We start from the raw sequence: 7,941 nt of genomic DNA on the forward strand, positions 1-7,941 counted from the left end.
GATAGTTAGCTCTTCCTGTTGAATCGATCCCTTTACCATTATGTAATGGCCTTCTTTGTCTCTTTTGATCTTTGATGGTTTAAAGTCTGTTTTATCAGAGACTAGTATGGCAACCCCTGCTTTTTTTTGTTCTCCATTTGCTTGGTAGATCTTCCTCCATCCCTTTATTTTGAGCCTATGTATGTCTCTGCATATGAGATGGGTCTCCCGAGTACAGCAAACTGATGGGTCTTGACTCTTTATCCAGTTTGCCAGTCTGTATCTTTTAATTGGACCATTTAGTCCATTTATATTTAAGGTTAATATTGTTATGTGTGAACTTGATCCTGCCATTATGATATTAAGTGGTTATTTTGCTCGTTAGTTGATGCAGTTTCTTCCTAGCCTCGATGGTCTTTACATTTTGGCATGTTTTTTCAATGCCTGTAACGATTGTTCCTTTCCGTGTTTAGTGCTTCCTTCAGGGTCTCTTGTAAGTCAGGCCTGGTGGTGACAAAATCTCTAAGCATTTGCTTATCTGTAAAGGATTTTATTTCTCCTTCACTGATGAAACTTAGTTTGGCTGGATATGAAATTCTGGGTTTAAAATTCTTTTCTTTAAAAATGTTGAATATTGGCCCCCACTCTCTTCTGGCTTGTAGAGTTTCTGCCGAGAGATCTGCTGTTAGTCTGATGGGCTTCCCTTTGTGGGTAACTCGACTTTTCTTTCTGGCTGCCCTTAAGATTTTTTCCTTCATTTCAACTTTGGTGATTCTGGCAATTATGTGTCTTGGAGTTGCTCTTCTTGAGGAGTATCTTTGTGGCGTTCTCTGTATTTCCTGAATTTGAATGTTGGCCTGCCCTACTAGGTTGGGAAAGTTCTCCTGGATGATATCCTGAAGAGTGTTTTCCAACTTGGTTCCATTTTCCCCCTTACTTTCAGGCACCCCAGTCAGACGTAGATTTGGTCTTTTTACATAATCCCATACTTCTTGCAAGCTTTGTTCATTTCTTTTTCTTCTTTTTTCTTTAGATTTCTCTTTTCACTTCATTTCATTCATTTGATCTTCAATCGCTGATACTCTTTCTTCCAGTTGATCGAGTCAGTTACTGAAGCTTGTGCATTTGTCTCGTATTTCTCGTGTCATGGTTTTCATCTCTGTCAGTTCGTTTATGGCCTTCTCTGCATTAATTATTCTAGCTATCAATTCTTCCACTCTTTTTTCAAGATTTTTAGTTTCTTTGCGCTGGGTACGTAATTCCTCCTTTAGCTCTGAGAAGTTTGATGGACTGAAGCCGTCTTCTCTCATCTCATCAAAGTCATTCTCCATCCAGCTTTGATCCGTTGCTGGCGATGAGATGCATTCCTTTGCAGGGGGAGATGTGCTCTTATTTTTTGAATTTCCAGCTTTTCTGCCCTGCTTTTTCTCCATCTTTGTGGTTTTATCTGCCTCTGGTCTTTGATGATGGAGATGTACTGATGGGTTTTGGTGTGGGTGTCCTTCCTGTTTGTTAGTTTTCCTTCTAACAGACAGGACCCTCAGCTGTAGGTCTGTTGGAGACTGCTTGAGGTCCACTCCAGACCCTGTTTGCCTGGGTATCAGCAGCAGAGGCTGCAGAAGATAGAATATTGCTGAACAGCGAGTGTACTTGTCTGATTCTTGCTTTGGAAGCTTCCTCTCAGAGGTGTACTCCACTGTGTGAGGTGTGGGGTGTCAGTCTGCCCCTAGTGGGGGATGTCTCCCAGTTAGGCTACTCAGGGGTCAGTGACCCACTTGAGCAGGCAGTCTGTCCATTCTCAGATCTCAACCTCCATGTTGGGAGATCCACTGCTCTCTTCAGAGCTGTCAGATAGAGTCGTTCACGTCTGCACAGGCCTCTGCTGCTTTTGTTTTTGTTGTTGTTTAGCTGTGCCCTGTCCCCAGAGGTGGAGTCTACAGAGACAGGCAGGCCTCCTTTAGCTGCTGTGAGCTCCACCCAGTTCGAGCTTCCCAGCAGTTTTGTTTACCTACTTAAGCCTCAGCAATGGCAGGTACCCCTCCCCCAGCCTCGCTGCTGCTTTGCCGTTAGATCGCAGACTGCTGTGCTAGCAATGAGGGAGGCTCTGTGGGCATGGGACCCTCCCGGCCAGGTGTGGGATATAATCTCCCGGTGTGCCCGTTTGCTAAGACCCTTGGTAAAGCGCAGTATTGGAGTGGGAGTTACCCGATTTTCCAGGTGTTGTGTGTCTCAATTCCCCTGGCTAGGAAAAGGGATTCCCTTCCCCCTTGCCTTCCCAGATGAGGCGATGCCTTGCCCTGCTTCAGCTCTCGCTGGTCGGGCTGCAGCAGGTGACCAGCACTGATTGTCTGGCACTCCCTAGTGAGATGAACCCAGTACCTCAGTTGAAAATGCAGAAATCATCTGTCTTCTGTGTCACTGGAGCTGGCAGCTGGAGACTGGAGCTATTCCTATTTGGCCATCTTGCTCCACCCCCCAAAGCTAGGTCTCTTGTGCCAAACCATTAGCCAAGTTGTGAATGCAGAAGAAAAGTTCTTGAAGGAAATTAAAAGTGCCGCTCCAACGAATGCATGAATAATAAGAAAGTGAAACAGCCTTATTGCTGATATGAAGAAAATTTTAGTAATCTGGATAGAAGATAAAACCAGCCACAACATTCCCTTAAGCCAAAGCCTAATCCAGAGTAAGGCCCTAACTCTCTTCAATTCTGTAAAGGTTGAGAGGGGTGAGGAAGCTGCAGAATAAAAGTTGGAAGCTAGCAGAGCCTGGTTCATGAGATTTAAAAAATATACCATCTCCATAATATAAAAGTGCAAGGTGAAGCAGCAAGTGCTGGTGGAGAAGCTGCAGCAAGTTATCTAGAAGATCTAGCTAAGATCAATGATAAAAGTGGCTACACTAAACAACAGATTTTCAATATAGATGAAATGGCTTTCAGAAAAAGGAAAAAGATCAGATGGAAGAAGGTGCCATCTTTCAGAGCTAGAAAGGAGAAGTCAGTGCCTGGCTTCAAAGCTTCAAAGGATAGGCTGAATCTCTTATTAGGGGCAAGTGCAGCTGATGACTTTAAGTTGAGGCCAGTGCTCATTTACCATTCCCCGAATCCTAGGGCCCTTAAGAAACATTTTAAATCACTTCTGCTTATGCTCGATAAATGGAACAACATAGCCTGGATGGCAGCACATCTCTTTATAGCATGGTTTACTGAGTATTTTAAACCCATTGTTGAGACCTACTGCTCAGAAAAAAGTCTTTTCAAATTTTATTGCTCACTACAAATAATAACAATAAATAAAAAATAAAAAGGCTGGGTGCAGTGGCTCATACCTGTAATCCCAGCATTTTGGGAGGCCAAGATGGAAGGATCACTTGAGCCCAGGAATTCAAGACCAGAATGGGCAATGTAGGGAGACCCTGTTTCTACAAAATAATAATAAAAAAAATTACTGCTAATTAACCAGTGCACCTAGTCACCCAAGAGCTGTGATGGAGGCGCACAAAGAGATTAATGTTATTTTCATGCCTGACAACACAATTCTGCAACTGACAAATCAAGGGGTAATTTTGACTTTAAAGGCTATAACTGCCATAGACAGTGATTCCTCTGTTGGATCTGGGCAAAGTGAACTGAAAATCTTCTGGAAGAGATTCAACATTCTAGATGGCATCAAGAAACACTTGTGATTCACAACATTAACAGGAGTTTGGAGGAAGTTGATTTCAACCCACATGGATGGCTTTGAAGGGCTTAAGATTTCAGTGAAAGAAGTCACTGCAGATGTGGTATAAATAGCAAGATAATTAGAATTAGAATTGAAGCCTGAAGATGTGATTGAACTGCTGCAATCTCATAAAACTTGAATGGGTGAGGAGTTACTTCTTATGGATGAACAAAGAAACTGGTTTCTTGAAATGGAAACTACCCCTTGTAATAATGCTGTGAAAATTGTTGCAATGACAACAGTGTTTAGAATATTACATACATTTAGCTGATAAAGCCATGACAGGATTTGACAGGATTGGATACAATTTTTTTTTTTGAGACAGTGTCTTGCTCTGTCACCAGACTGAAGTGCAGTCGTGTGATCTCCTGATTTACCTTACTATTTGGATGAACTTGGCCAGTTACTTTAATCCTTATGAGCCTCAATTACCTCATCTGTGGAATGGAGCAGTTACTGTGCTCCCTCTCTGGGGTCTTGTAAGAATTTAATGTCAATGGGCTGTGAGAGAGCTACATAAACTCTGAGGCGCATTATTTGATTAAAAGCTATGGCTCATTTGGCTGCCTTAGTTGTAAGAAATAGAAGCTTGCAAAGAAACAGCAATGAGGCCTTACTATCAGGATGCACATAGCAAAAAAGGAAGCTCCCAGCACTTCGGGAGGCTGAGGCGGGCAGATCACCTGAGGTCAGGGGTTCGAGACCAGCCTGACCAACATTGTGAAACCTGTCTCTACTAAAAATACAAAAAATTAGCTGGGCATGGTGGTAGGTGCCTGTAGTCTCAGCTACGTGTAAGGCTGAGGCAGGAGAATTGCTTGAACCCGGGAGGTGGAGGTTGCAGTGAGCCGAGATCATATCATTGTACTCCAGGCTGGGCAACAAGAGCAAAACTCTGACTAAAAAAAAAAAAAAAAAAAATTATGACTCATTGAAAGCCCACATGATCATTCACAATTTTTAGCCATTATGTATTTTTAAAATTAAGGTATATACATTAATTTTTTAAGACATAATGGCATTGTTCTCTTATGGACTACAGCATAGGGTAAACATAACTCCTATATGCACTGGGAAACAAAAAAATTTCTGTGACTCACTTTATTGCGACATTTGCTTTAGTGTGCCATTCTGGAACTGAGCCCGCAATCTCCCGGGGTATGCCTGCATATAGTAATAATAATCACATACATACCCTGAAGTGCTGAGGCTGCAGGACAATGGGGCAGATTTCATGATGGGCTTTCAGAATTCATTTTATGTTTGTGGTTTGCTTCACATGACTACACTTATGAATGGAATCTCCATCAGACAAAGGTCTTCGTTTCACTCCCTACTGTGTCTGAACTCTTAGAATGGTGCTCAGTGCACAAAGGGTGACTTGGTGGCTGAATGCATCTTCCCTAGTTCGTTTGTGTGTATGTGTATATATATATATGATAGTAGTTATATGGTGACATGGGAAAGAACATTGGGCAAGGAAGTAGAACTGGATTTGAGCTCCGCCCTGATTTACCTTACTATTTGGGTGAACTTGGCCAGTTACTGTAATCCTTATGAGCCTCAATTACCTCATCTGTGGAATGGAGCAGTTACTGTGCTCCCTCTCTGGGGTCTTGTAAGAATTTGATGTCAATGGGCTGAGAGAGAGCTATGTTAACTCTGAGGCGCATTATTTGATTAAAATAATCATTTGGCTCATTTGCCTGCTTTAGTTGTAAGAAATAGAAGCTTGCAAAGAAACAGCAATGAAGCCTTGCTATCAAGATACACATAGCAAAAAAGGAAGCTAAGACTCCAACTTGTCCTGAGAGCTATGAAAGAGTGGAAGTGAGGCACAGTTCAGGGACGGGAAGGTTCTGAGGCTTTTCTACTGACAGGATCATTTTGGCCCCTCAGTTGGAGTTTGCAGGCATACTATTTTAAGGTAATATAACATCTCCTAATATTTGCCTTTACCTTTCCTACTTTTACTGACATCCTTCCTGCCTCCGTTTCCTGCTCCCCTGTGTATTTTTCTCCTCTTCAGGGCTCCTGCTTCTGCATAACTTCAGCTTACTTATAGCCCTTAAGACTTAGGATCTGTCCAGCATGTATTCCAGATCAAATTCCTAAGAGATAATCTGACAGGCTCCATTGATTCCATTTTCTCTTTTTTAGCTGAGCTTTTTCCACCAGGATGCCTCATGGGTCAGTGTCCACCCTGGTTCAATCACCTGTGGCTAGGGGATAGGTCTGTGGCTTCACCATACGCTGTCTTGGATCACTCACTCTTGGGAAACCAGCCACCATGTTATGAGGACACTCAAGTTCTCTGTGGAGAGATCCATGTGATGAGGAACTGAGGTGTCCTGCCAACAGCCAGAACCAACTTCCCAGTCATGAGTGGCATCTTGAAAGTAGATCTTCCCGCCCATAGTCAAACCTTCGGTTGGTTTATCCCCAGCTGAGGGTTTTTTTGAAACCTTCACCCTGACTGCAGCCTCATGAGAGACCCTGATCCAGAATTTCCCAGCTAAGCTGTGCCTGACTTCCAGACTCACAGAAACTGTAAGAGATAATAAAAGTTTATTGTTTATTTAGGCCACTAAATTTTACAGGAATTAGTTGTGTGGCAATAGATAACTAATACTGGGTGGGTGTTGAGAAGAATAGACATAACTTGCATGGTCCCTGGTGAAATGTTACAAGATCCTCAAGCAAAGGAAGATTAGTTTCTTAGACACAGAAGGAGGTGCTCCTGCTTTCTATGAAAAAGAGGCTCAGAAAGACAGGGGCTGAGGGTTTTCAGCGTCATCTGAGTCCACCCACATATCCTTATTTTATATCCAGGGTCCCACTCTTTCCTAATCAATGCCTTAACATATGAGACTGACAATTCAACTTAAGTTGTGATTCAGTAACTCACAATTAGGTTTTGCATTCGGTTTTTGTCAGGATAGTCTCTGCAGTTATAAGAAATAATAATTAAAGCTCTCTGGTTCTCTGACCATGACTTCAGGTGAGCATTAAAGCCTTGAATTTGTCATTTTCTTAGTCTCTTCAGTGCAGGTAGATATAGCTGTCCCTCTATACGGTCCTTGAAGTCATTGTCATACCTTTAACAGTCAAGTGCAGCAGCCACTTGGTCTCCAAGGCAATTGCTTCAGTAGGCAATCTATCATGATCAATTGTGGGTGATAATTTGATTAATTATGATTCCACTACCTACTATGGGTTACTACTACTAACATCCCATTTCTCAAACACTCCACAACTGCATTTAAGGCCAAGTTCATGACAAAAGCAATCCCAGAATGCTATCTGAAGACCATTTTCTGGGATCACTCTTGATATTAAATATTGGATCGGTCAGAGTCAAGTCAGGGAAAAAAGGTTGTATTAGTTTTCTCTAAATTAAATTATCTCTTTCAAAGGGACCTAAAGGCAAAGAGGGAACACAGAGGTATCAAAATGCAGTATCTGCAGAAAGATACAGTACCCTTAGTGCTTGCTATGGTTTAAATGTATGTGTCCTTCCAAAATTCATATGTTGGAACTTAACCCCCAAAGTGATGATACTGAGGTGGGCCCCTTAGGGGATAATTAGGTTAGAGGGTTCCACCCTTATAGATGGGATTAGTGCCCTTATAAAATGGCTTCAGGGAGAGAGTTCATCCTTTTTTGCCTTTCTGTCCCTTCTGCCACATGAAGGCACAGAAGTGTTTGTGCCCTCCAGAAGACACAGCAGCAAGATGCCATCTTGGAAGCAGAGAGTGAGCCCGCACCAGACACCAAATCAACCAGCATCTTGATGTTGGACTTAGCAGTCTCCAGAGCTGTGATAAATAAATTTGTATTATTTCTAAATTACCCAGTCTAAGATATTTTGTTATAGCAGCCTGATTAGACTAAGACAGGGCTTGAGAAACAAAGTTACAAAGATGGGGTTTTTGGAACCTAGATTCTTGGAGAAGGGGCCTTATGGACGTGGGACTGAGAACTCAGAAGGGTATGCTGCCAGCTGGTGCTGTTATATCTTGCTGCTGCGGTGGAGGGCCATCACCAAAGTGATGCCAACAGGACAGAGCAAAACAGAAAAGAGCAAGTTCTTTATCCCTCCTCCAGCTTTCCAATCTCCCTCAAGTGCCCTCCACATCAGCAGCTTCTAACAGGAAGCCATCTGGCAAAGCGGGAATTCATTTGTAGAGTCTCAGCCCCACATCACAGAAGGAAGTATAGACGAGTAGGCATGTTGCTG

General features: G+C 42.7%; 1 long non-coding RNA gene across 1 annotated transcript in view; it reads left to right on the plus strand.

Moving 5' to 3' along the window:
* Positions 1-7,514, plus strand: part of LOC111524429 — a 65,111-nt gene extending 57,597 nt beyond the window's left edge. The window contains exon 4 of the long non-coding RNA XR_002725784.2: positions 5,862-7,514. This is a non-coding gene — a long non-coding RNA (uncharacterized LOC111524429). The remainder of the gene's footprint in view (positions 1-5,861) is intronic.
* Positions 7,515-7,941: the final 427 nt, after the last annotated feature.

Source organism: Piliocolobus tephrosceles, chromosome 17, assembly GCF_002776525.5.
Source record: "Piliocolobus tephrosceles isolate RC106 chromosome 17, ASM277652v3, whole genome shotgun sequence".
Taxonomy (NCBI): Eukaryota; Metazoa; Chordata; class Mammalia; order Primates; family Cercopithecidae; genus Piliocolobus; species Piliocolobus tephrosceles.